Source organism: Sparus aurata, chromosome 23, assembly GCF_900880675.1.
Source record: "Sparus aurata chromosome 23, fSpaAur1.1, whole genome shotgun sequence".
In the NCBI taxonomy this organism is placed as follows: Eukaryota; Metazoa; Chordata; class Actinopteri; order Spariformes; family Sparidae; genus Sparus; species Sparus aurata.
Genome location: NC_044209.1, coordinates 11,059,046 through 11,071,285, shown reverse-complemented (window position 1 = coordinate 11,071,285; position 12,240 = coordinate 11,059,046). Strand labels below are relative to the sequence as shown.

General features: G+C 44.8%; 1 protein-coding gene across 1 annotated transcript in view; it reads left to right on the top strand.

Annotated features, from left to right (window-relative positions):
* Positions 1–317: 317 nt before the first annotated feature.
* grin2aa (glutamate receptor, ionotropic, N-methyl D-aspartate 2A, a) overlaps positions 318–12,240 on the top strand; it is a 160,043-nt gene continuing 148,120 nt past the window's right edge. Inside the window, exon 1 of the mRNA XM_030407438.1 lies at positions 318–559. The gene's annotated coding sequence lies outside the window, so the exon portion shown is untranslated. The remainder of the gene's footprint in view (positions 560–12,240) is intronic.

The following is a 12,240-nucleotide window of genomic DNA, read 5'->3' as shown; positions in this document are numbered from 1 at the left end:
GAGAGGCAGGTCTGAGGCGGCCCCCCCCCCCATCCCATCCCATCCCAACCCGACCCCCCCCTCCTACCCCCGCACACGCACGCATACGCACACACACACACACGCACGCACACACAATGCGCGGGGCCAGCAGCAGAGATTGCAGAGGAGAAGCAGCGGCAGGCGCACACACACAATGAAGATTGGATTACAACAACAGTGATTTTAAATCGCGGCTGCGCGCCCGTGAAGTGCTGAAAAAATAAAACCGGGGGATTTCATTCAGGTGGTGTTTTTTTTTTTTTTTTTTCTCCTTTTTGGTACCTTTTTTATCTTCCATTTCTTTTTTTTCTTCTTTTTTTTTTTTTTTTTTACTGTTGCTGTTGTTGGACACGGTGGGAATAATTCATCGCCAGAGATTCTGTGATTTCTTCTTCCTCTTCTTCTTCTTGGTCTTTCTCCTGTTGTGCGGGGAGTGTGATCACAACCACAGGGGCTGCATGTTTTCTCGGAGGAGAGAGGGGACTGTTGCAATGTCATCTCACACCACTGTTTTGGAGCTCTGTGCAAGGGAGATGCTGTAAGTAGAGTCTCTATCTGTCTTTTCTTTCTGTTGCCTCTCTGAATTTTGGGCTGTGATGATCGTGCACCATTTCTGTCTCTGCCTCCCCCCCTCTCTTCATCCTCCTTCTCCTCTCTTGATCAGCGGGTTTTTTTTTTTTTACCCACAGGCGTCCCCCCCACTATTCAAAGTGCGGCACCCACACCGCGGAGGAACAACCCGCTGTCCCTTAAAAAAAAAAAAACACGATGCGAGGCGAGAATTTCGGGATCTCTCTCCTCTCGGCTCTCACGTCAAGTATCATCGTTTTTTTTGTTTTTTTGTTTTTTCTCACTCTCTTTCTCGTGATTCATAACGCTGGCGCAGTGAACGGAGCGCGGACGCGTTTTATCCGTGTGCCAGACATTCCCGTGCACCAGTAGAAACGCGGCTGGCCAGGTGAAAAATGAAAGAGGCGTGCACTCCTTTCGGTAGTTGGGGGCGCATGAATGAAGCCGGGGTTCACGAATTGAAAAGGCAGCGCACGGAATAAAAAAAAAAAAAAGGAAAAAAAGATGGGTGCGCTCTCATGTTTTTTTTTGTCCAGAGGTTGGATAACACATTGCGGTTTCGGTCGCGCCGCTGCTTGGAGCAACTTCCAGCTCCATCTCCATCCCATACCAGGACGAGCCGTGAGCGCAGTCCGATGGAGACGCCTCTCCGCGCTTATTCTCTTCAATTAGATGTCTTAAATGATTTCTGTGCGCCCTCCCCAGACGTGACTAAAAAGTTAACAGGGGGCTTTGCCCTAAAAAAAGAATTATACAAATTTCACTGTGTGAAGGAGCGTCTCGGCCAAGAGCGGAGGAAAGCAGGCCGGCGTTGCTCCAGCAGGGGTCGCACTTGCATTGTGTTGCTTGCGTTGAAGTTAATGGGGGGGGGGATCCAAGTGAATTTACATCTCCCCTCAACCCCCCCACCCTCCTCACACGCTCCCCCCTCTCTCTCTCTCCTGTTCTCGGGATTCAGTCACGTTGTTGAAGCGCAGTTCTCCCATCACAGAAGCCCCCCCACCCCTCTCTCTCTCCCCGTGTAAAGGCGCCAGCTGCAGCCCATGGAAGGGCAATCCATATTTTCTTATGACAGCCAAAGGAAATAATGTATTAACCCACTACCTCCACACACGCAGATCGAGGCCCCCGCTGTAAATTACAACCATTCAGCTTTATGGTTTTCCTTGCTTTTACCATTCAGCAAGTGTGTGCCCGCGTGTGTGTGTGTGCTCACTTAAGAAGGACAGATTATTCTTTTTAAGTATTGTTGCATTTGTTGTTCACAGCGCAGGCAAGAGAGAGGGGTGCAGAAAGGAAATGAGCCAGATTGCATGTGTGTGTGTGTGTGAGAGAGAGAGAGAGAGAGAGAGAGAGAGAGAGAGATGATTGATTTTTAATACGCCTCCATTTACATATAGATGAGGACACTATTAACCAAACTCAGCTCTGAAGTCCAGTCAATCAGTCAGAGGGTACTTCTTTTACAAAAAAAGGATTAAAATCAGGTCGCCCATCGAGTGCCGAGCTGGCCTGCTCCTGCAAAGCAGCGCTGCCGTGCTTCACATTCATCAGCGTTGTTTATCGATGAATAAAATCTTAAAATCACCTCTGACTCCCGGCCTTCAGAGGTGTCTCGGGAGGAAAAGGAAAAAGATTCCTTTCACTGTTAGGGGGGCAAAGATCAGAGGGCCACACAGTGACACGGATAGATTTGCGAAATAACCTACCAACTTACATCTGACCGCTCTGAACGACAACATGTAATCTTTGGCAACACAAATGTATTCGCGTGTCACTGCCAGAAAGCAAAACTGCAACTCAGGAAAGTCTAATGTCGGACCCGACTGCATAGCGATGAAGCAGAAACTGACTGATGCAATTAGCTCTGAAAGAACTGGAGGGAGGAGCGCAGAGCGGACTAGGGAGGTGGAGGTGTGCGTTGGGCATCAGGTGTGGAGAGACGGAGAGAAAAACACCGTTCACGCCCCATATATAAGGGAATAGTAGTGGGTCCTTCTTTGTTGGTCCCTCGCACACTCTCTCACACACACACACGCACACACACACACACACACACACACACACACACACACAGAGTGGGTTTGCAGGGAGCTAAAGAGGTATGTGCAGTGGGCAGACAACATGTTGAAGCCTGAGTGGTAACAGACGATTACTTCCACTGGGCTTCTCATGGGTGCTCATGCACACGTCAGGGCACACAGAGCAGATGGCTGGGGCCTGGGAAAAAGACAGAGAGAGAGAGAGAGAGGGAGAGAGAAAATTGAATGAGGGAATTGGCTGGGAGAGAACGGACAGAGGATGAGCTGACAGAGGAGAAGAATGTCAGAAGAGATGGGGGGGACAGATTGCGGGATACTTGAAGCGGCACTAGAGGAAAGTTCGGCGAAACCTCGTGAGCGGAAAAAAGATCAGGAACCGAAGCAGACAAGGTTGAGATACCCTGACTTAAGCCCCCTTAAAAAAAAAACCACCAGCTTCTTTACTTCCCATAATGCATTTTGACAGCATCTTTGGTCAGAACTTCCCTGCCTGATGAGTGCCTGCGTCTGTCCTCTGGAAAAGCTCCCCTAGAGCCACCAAACACATTATACAACTGTTTTCACAGGCTGTGTGCTGAACTGATTTCGCTGTGCAGAGTAATAATTGGACTCTGATTCAGAACTGCTCTTCCCATACACCAACTGTCAGTCAGCCAGTGTGGGTGCTGCTATGACGTCATTCCTGGGACTTCATGATGCCCGTCTTCTGTCGGTGTTTCTTTAGGTTCCATCTCTCACCCTCTCAGCCAAGGTGTCTAAGCAAATAAGTTGCTTGGGGGAAGAACAGGTCTAATACATATAAAAAAAAAGAGCTCTAAAAACTGTTCTTACTTTGTATGCAGAGGACATATAGACAGGTCCCGACTTCGGCAGCGCATTTGCATTCATACAATTTCTTTTTCTTGGTGTCGGTTTTCCTCGAAATGACAGAATCTCATTTTAGAATGAAACTCTCGAACAGAGAGGGATGGAAGAGCGTGGAACCAGAGGAATTAAACCGTAGAGAGAGATAGAGAAAGAGAGAGAGAGAGAGAGAGAGAGAGTAATGGCAGAGAGGGGAAATGTTTTGGCAGAGATTAATAGAGAATATATTCATTAACAAAGTTATTTTAAAAATCGAGTCATTTTAGAATTCATCTTTGCATAACTTTGCAGAGATACAGCAGTGAGACAGTACGGGCAGGAAGAGGTCTGATGAACCAAAAACCAGAGAAAGAGGGAAGAGGCTTGAGGCGCTTGAATATATGCTCTGGGGTGGAGGACACGGCTGTGGTTCAGGAGTTAAAGGAAAACTTCGGTCGATTTAAACATGCAGCTTCATTGCTCAAGCTACCCTTGACTTGCCAGTACCGAAGACGCGAACAAATTTGATCCAGCCATTACAGAGCTCCGTGAACGGAGACGTAGCATTGAACGCTAACAGCATGGGGTCAGAACTTTAGACTGTGTTTTAAGCGTCTTAACATGCTCCACATCTCACACCAAAAGTTATGCAACATCAGCAGACACCTTAGCACACAGCACTGTAGCGTGTATGACTCAAAATGAATAAAAAAGTAGTTAAAACAGTGTGTTTGTGCAAGGAGCTACTTACCTGTTTGTTGACATCCTTGTGTTCCGTTAGCTAGACCAAACTAGCATATCCATCGAGTGTGCACTTAACAGGCTTAACAGGCTATTGTAAGGCTCATGGCTCATGACAGGCTGTAACATGGACATGTACATTATGAACATAAACACGAAAATGCTGGATTACGTTTCCGTCTCCGCCAGTGAGGGAGTAAATGCACGCTCGACGGATCAGCTAGTTTAGCCTAGCTACCGGAAGACGCCGATGTCAACAAACAGGTAAGTAGCTCCTTGCACAAACACATTGTTTTAACTACTTTTTTATTCATTTTGAGTCATACACGCTACAGTGCTGTGTGCTAAGGTGTCTGCTGATGTTGCATAACTTTTGGTGTGAGATGTGGAGCATGTTAAGACGCTTAAAACACAGTCTAAAGTTCTGACCCCATGCTGTTAGCGTTCAATGCTACGTCTCCGTTCACGGAGCTCTGTAATGGCTGGACCAAATTTGTTCGCGTCTTCGGTACTGGCAAGTCAAGGGTAGCTTGAGCAATGAAGCTGCATGTTTAAATCGACCGAAGTTCTCCTTTAAGTCTGTGGATCTAAACATGGAAGACAGGGAGACGGAGCTGCTGGAGCAGGGGAGTGATTGAAACTGGCAACAGGAAGCAGAACCCGAATGGATCCGAACATTAAATGAAGGGACCACATAACTGTTTAAGTGGTTGCCAACATAGTTTCTCTACTGCACGAGGGGGCGGATTGTGGATTGATGGACAGCTGGGAATGTGACAAGTCACTTGGATACCGTTGGAAAAAGAATACGCAGCTCTTTTCTCTGGTTGTGGGGCCTGGCTGCGGGGATTTGCTCCCTTTCAGCCGTGAGGATGTTGCTGAGGTCGGCTGCCGATGGCCAGTTTCCTAGAGCAACAATACGTTATATACAACAGCTGGGTAGACTTTAAAAGTAAAGCGTGCTGACAAAAAGTCTCATAGCATGGCAAGTAATGACTTTGGGATGTTGTTAAACAGTCATGGTTAGGTTAGGGTTTAGGCACCAAAACTACCTGGTTAGTGGTAGGCACCAAAACTGCTTGCAATGCCACAAAAAGGGGCATTGCACACTATTGCAGAATATCATGTATTTATGTACACCGTGGCATTAACATTCAACCTCAGTGGATCCCAGAAGTCCAAAGCTAGCTGCTGAGAAGAACAAAGTACTGTATGTGTCCAGCTTCTCTCTTTCAACGGTGTGATCGTGTTGAACAGCCCTCTGTATTTTAATAGAACATTTAGATACAAACAGTTCAGAGGAGGCTCGTCCATAGAGGCAGAGGAGGTTGGTCCTCTATTTTTGAGAGGCAAGAGGAAGATCAATTTTTTTTTAAGGAAGAGTAACTGGTTGAAATAAATCATTACCAAATCTCAGTATCATTTATAAAATATTATATATATATTATATCATAAAAAAAAGTTTCTTCTTTGGAAGAAAATCCACTTAAAACGGTTCAACAGCGACAGCTGCAGACGGAGGAGACAGAGCAGTCTGTCAGAGGAGCAGGGAGCAGGAAGGTGGGGGCTAGAGGAGGACGGAGGGCTTCTGTCCTCCGTGGGAGGGATCTCATTCCATTCACTCAATGCATTTAGGATTTTTTCATGCTGATCTATGATTGGCTAAGACACGTAAAATGACGTGCTAAGGGAGGACGTCCTCCCTTACCAATCAGCAACCAGAATACAAGATTGACAGCAGGTTGGTCCAATAACAGTTCCCAAATTTCATTCTCACATTTATACAACCATAAACAAAAATGACCTCTATGTATTTTACAGCTTTTACTGCCAGCCATGCTCGGACAAGAAATATGGAGTTATCAGCGATATTGGAATCGGTTTCAAAGGAAATATAAGCAAATTTCTGAAAGAAAAAAAACTGTTCGGAGAAATCAAAGAGAAGCAGTCATAAAGATAATTCATAGTTTTTGTTTCGTTCGTCCTGCTGAGGGACATAACGTTAGCGGCAAGACCGGGACACAATACAGAGCAGCAACACAATTGTTTTGGGCGATTGTGATGAGTGATGAGTGTGATGTCTTGTGCTGCCATGAAGTATCTATATTGACTGCTGTGGTAGCACAGTGGGTAGAGCAGTTGTTTGCCACACAGGTGACTGGGGATCAAAACCCGGAAGGGGTACACATTGTTATTTTTTTTGTCTTGTATATTAGCCATTTAATGAAATGTTTTTTAAAGAAGTCTTGTAAGTCATTGTTTTATTGCTTAATTTTCATTGAATATAAGAACATAGGGATAAGTAGTTGACTTGTATAAAACAACATGACACCGTGGACTGGTTTTCCTCCTGTCCTCCCCAATTTTTTCAGTCACCAGCCGCCACTGAAACAGTTCCTTCTGTCTGCATCAGCTGAACTGAAAGCAGAGCATCATGGAGAGACTGACAGCAGAAATGCTATTAATAAGAAGGGATGTAAAAAAGAAGAGACGGCAGTTGCAGAGTCGTGGCTGTAAGGCTGACTACAGTGCGCCTTAATGCCTGAAAAAAACCTTGGGAGAGATTATGAGAGATCACGGAGGAGTCTGGAGTTTGTAATATAAAAATGTCTCGCGGAAGTCAATGCAGAGTGTGTGTGTGTGTGTGCGTGTGTTTGTGTGTGTGTGTGTGTGTGTGTGTGTGTGTGTGTGTGTGTGGGGGGGGGGGGGGGGGGGGGGGGGGCAAGTGGTGAAAATATGGAGGGATGAAATCGGCACGAAAAATGAAGGGGTAGACGGATGAGTGAGCAGGTGAATGGGTGCTGAAGGGATGTGGAGTAATGGTGGAGCCGATGTGGGACGCATGTTAAACATACAGTATTCAGCGTCGTCCTAACGAAACCAGGGAAGTCGACGCACACATGTGTCCTCTGGGCCGTGGCATAGTAACACACACACTTTTCCGTCCTCGGCATCAGCCATTCTGAGCACTGACCCCGTAAATAAATCATATCCATAGAGTGTCTTCAGTGCGTTGATTTAATCTAAATGCCATTTAGCAGGATAGAAAGAAGAACGGATGTGACCACTGCAGTAAATGTAATCATATTAATCATCATGTCAAGATAATGCGGCTGAATTATTGATGCGCGTGAAAGCGAGTTGTGTGTTTGACCACAAACAGGAAGAGCGTTTTTTTTTTTTTGTATTGCAAGAGAGAGAGATTCCCCCTGCTGGTGTGTGTTTCAACAGAAAAAAGAATCACAGAGAGATTTTTTTGAGATTTCACTTTGAACACGTGCACGCTGAGAGAGCGTTTACAGGTCGTGCCTGGTGTGAGCTAGCAAATCTCACTGTGCGTGCGTGCGTGCGTGAGAGAGTGTGTTAGCCCGCGCGCGTGTGTGTGAACGATAGCCAGTAGTATGGATGCGCCTGCCAAACATCATTTACTGTTGTGGTGCCAAGAAACGGTAGCCCTTTGTGTGACGACAAACTGCCCCAATCCGATTTGGCTGGGGGGAATGCTCTCTCTCTCTCTCTCTCTCCCTCTCTTTGCACGTCCCTTTCTCAAGATACTTTTCTTCTCTTTCTGCCTTGCCTTTACTTCATCTGCCTGTTTTCCTCCTCCTCGCTCTGTTTTCTCTCCCTGAAAGCCCCCCTGCAATGCTGCGAGGTGAGACAAGGAAAGAGAGCGAGAGAGAGAGAGAGAGAGAGAGAGAGAGAGAGAGAGAGAGAGAGAGAGAAAAAAAAACACTCTTTTGTTCGTCAAGTTTCCACAACGCCCCTCGGAACTGAAAGAGATAATCTCGTGAGAGACCAACTGTTACTATAAATACCACATAACGCCAAATTGGTACCAGTTTGACCCTTCTGTTTTTTGGTTTCGCCGTTTAAGATCTCCGTAGCCACAGGAAAGATGTGTGTGTGTGTGTGATTTCTCAGAGGGTGGTGATAGCTCGTATCGTATAGAACGAAACTCTTCCCTCAAACACTACAGTATGCGTACAGTACATATGTGAGCATTCATGTAGCAGCGTTATTTATTTATTATTTTCCTCTGTTCACATTCTCCAGACTGCGTGGGCTTCACAACTCTCCTGTAACCGCCAGAAAACTGCTGATGAAAAGCGTTTTAACCGCCTGATGGTCCCGACCAATACTGCGATATTAATAGTGAAATGTAATATATGAAAAGATGATATCAGCAGCAGCCGCGGCGTAATGGACTAGTAGTAATGAAGACGGTCCTTCAAACGGAAGCTTTGTGTTTAATTTTTCTCTTGACAGGAAGAGCGTCCTTCTCGAGTGCTCTTGAGCAAGGCCTGAAATGGGAAAAAGTCATAGTTAGTCATTCTAACTACAAAAATACTGTATGTCAATGCTTTTATACAGTATTATATCTTGCGTTATTGAGATGACTAAGTTCTCAGCTGTTATAGTCCATCATTCTTCTGAGAGAGAAACACCAGCCGTATAGAATTAAGTGATTTCACAAACTGTCAGGGCAAAGCCTTCGTGTAATCGTACAGCTTTTAGGTGAAGGAGGATGACGACTTCTTGACAGAGACACTGGGAATCCATTAGGCATTCGGTGCCCTCTCTGCAGTGAATGGCCCGAGATTTTGGATGATTCATCCTCAGGTCTGCTCTAACAGTGTTGATGCTCAGTCGGGTAGGGGGTGTGTGGTGTGGGGGCAAGCAGCCCTCTGCCTGTTTCATAAAACACGGCGATGACACAGTGAGCCCACATGCATTATTCAGCTGGCAACGGAGCCCTTCCGCCGAAGTCTCAATTTCATTATGGAATCACAAGGTCGCAAATAATCTAAAAACCACCGTCATACTTAAACAGTAAATAGAAAAAAAAAGGCAGGAGCAGCTTCCTCCAGCAGTGTTGAAAGATACTGCAAAACTTTCCAAGTAAGAAAATACATTATGTAACTACTTACCAAGAAGTATTCTGAAACTAAAAACAGCTGAATATTCAGATGGGAAGGGGGAGTCCAATGTGGGTTTTGTTGTTTCATCAGATGGGAAACTCAGAAGGCCAGTTAAACAGCAGTTGGCAAGCAGTGGCACAGAAAACAGTTTGGAATAGATCTCTTCTTAATAAAAATAGCAAATTGCTGTTTTGTTGGTTCCCTTAAAATAACTACTTCACTGCTGGCTGTTTGCTTACAGGGGATTCGAACCGTGTGTTCAATAAACCTTTAATTGCATCTACAGCCGATCCGCATCTGCATCAAAATACAGATAGAGCGGTGATATACAACCATTGGATAGATTATGACACGTAAGTCATGCGTGCACAAGTTCATGGGAACAGTAGACAAAAAAAAAATGGCTCAAAAATGTCCTATCATGCAATTTTAAAAAAGGCAGTCAGATAAATTAGTGTTGCCGCACCAACTAATTCCCTGTTCCATGGTCCAAACGTTCCCCTCCAAATTTGATGTGGCGTCTCTTATTAATTTTGAGCTTTTTAGTTCAGTTGGAAAAAAAGTCTAATTTTTTGCTTTAACTTACCATTATGAAATAAAATGTTGATTGCACAGTGTAATGGAAAGAGAATAATGAGATCAATGGCGCTGGAATAAGACTTGCTCTCACTGTGTTACACCGGGGATGAAATCTACTGAGAAATTGAAGGCTTGATTTACGCTGCGAGCACATCTGCCTACATGTCTCATTTATAGAATAAATGAATGATCAGAAAATCACGGACATCTGGAAACAAAAGCTATTGAACAAATGCAGTGTGTCCTGTTTAGGGTCGATGCTACTCTGAGGAAAGCCGAGGTTCCGGTGATTATCCTTGGAAAGGCTAGAAAGAAGGAAGTTGAAAAGTTGTCAATGTCTAGTTTAGCTATGAGAGAAATAGACACAACTGTGGGTCTTGTCCTTGCTACCCAAATGCCTGCACATCTCACTCCATTGTTGTGGTTCTTCTGAAAAGACATCGGTGGGCAACGTCTCGCTGTGTCTTTCACAGCGGTGTTTCATGGCTTATGCAAATGGTTGGGAACCCTTTATAAATCAGACAAGTTTCTTATGATCTTATGATCTCAGAGCTTAAATCTGTTCTGGTTGCAAACAGTGGCCTGATAAACGACGGCTCCTGCAAATCAATCATGCGCCAGCGGGCTCTGCGCCGATGCAAGAAAAAACGCCGTCCTGTCGGTGAATCCATAAATCGTCAGCGGTGCACACAGACACATTATGTGACCATATGTTTCATGCCCTTCTGATTTTGCTCACGCTCTACTGTTCAGCACACCTGCTCATGTGTCTCACACACAATGATAAATCTACAGACACACACTTGATGTTTCATGCTCTCCAAGCACCAAATGTCCGGGGAGGTCCGGCGAGCATTATCTCAGTGGAGAGCGGGCTGGTGGAGATAGTGGTTTGTTTGTGAGGATGATGTCACTCTTGGTGCAGAGAAACAGCTGCCACCTTCTTAGCACTGACTTCATCACTGTCTCATATTCACATGTTCACATGTTCATGCAGACATGCACACTGTCCTCAGTTAAAACAAAAAAACATTTGTTTTAACTGAGGAAAACCCCGCTCCAACCCTCCGCCTCCCATGTCCGTGGCCGGCAGTGGCATCCCAAGCTATTAATAGCGCCTGCTGGTTTATATTTGTCTGTTCTTTCCAGCCTTTATGTAATTTGTCTCTTACTTACCTCTGGGATACAAAATGATCTGTGTGTCTGACCGTCATGTCACTGCTGCGTAGAATCATTTATATAAGAATCTAATAAATAGAGGTGAAGAACGCATCATTTATGTTTTCTTTTGTTTTATGCGCTGGTGACATCTGTTTCCAACTCCAATATTGTTGTGCATGCAATAAGGTGTCCCTTCTAGTAGACATTTAATAAAAATCTTAGTATGACAAGGGATGCAGCAGTTATATATGCGTTTTTATTGTTCAGTGCAGTTTTGTTTACTTTCGTCCCACCGATACGTTCAAGACGGTGATGTTAAAGATATAATAAAGATTTCACAATAAAATGTCAAAATAACGGCACCTTTTGTTACAGTTTCGTTGAGCTGTTGTGTCCAAAATGTTTTCAGTAATGTTCAAACTAGGAGCGTCGCGAGTCTTCAGACCCGCGGTTCAATTTAACTTTAAATCTTCAAGTCAAGATTTGATTTAAAATGTTTTTCAATGCTGACGGCCATCTTATTTTTAGACTCGTTGTTTAAATTCTTTGTTAAAAAGATAACGGTTTGGCAATCCTGGTGACCTTTTTTGCAGGGTTGGGTTTAGGTAAGATACTCAAGATGCTGCCTTTGAATTTGAGGGATCGAAATTGAATCACCCCTAGTTCAAACCCAGAGAAATCCACAAGTTTACTCAAGGTAGCGTTTAATTTAGTCATTTATTGCCATGGCCTCCGCTGGAGAGTCAGAGAGTTAGGAAGGAAGTTGGCGAACACGACTGAAGATAACGTGAATACGACTTTAAAACATCTCCTCGTCCGTGAGCATCTTTGCCTAGGTCTCGAAGATAGCTTATCAGCAGCAATGGTGGTTGTTTAACAGTGACGACAACAACTCCCATGACTCCATGCTACGTCACAACATCAGTGAACTCCCAAAGACTTCAACTCCAATTACCCAGTGTTACATCACTCTCTCACACGCACACAAGCGCATAATTAATTGCCAACATTACCATCAATGGAAGAACTTAAGTCAACCAACCAGCAGGAAGTGTAATGGATGCTGTGTACAGTTTGTCTATTGTCACTCACAGAGCTCCCTTTATATGCTGCAGGTTGAATGTAGACTATAAATTGTATAAATGTCTGCCTGCCTCTTCCGAAGGGCTCGGCTAGCTCCGGAATCATCTGATCCTCGCAGTCGTGACCATAAAATGTATACTTGTTAGTCATCTCTTTCACTCAGCCCTCTGCAACTTCATCCCAAGGCCATCTCCCTCCCCACAAGGTTTATGTATTTAATAACATTAGAGAAAAGAAGTGGAATAAAAATGAAGGATTCAACCTCGATGTGTGGGCTCAAA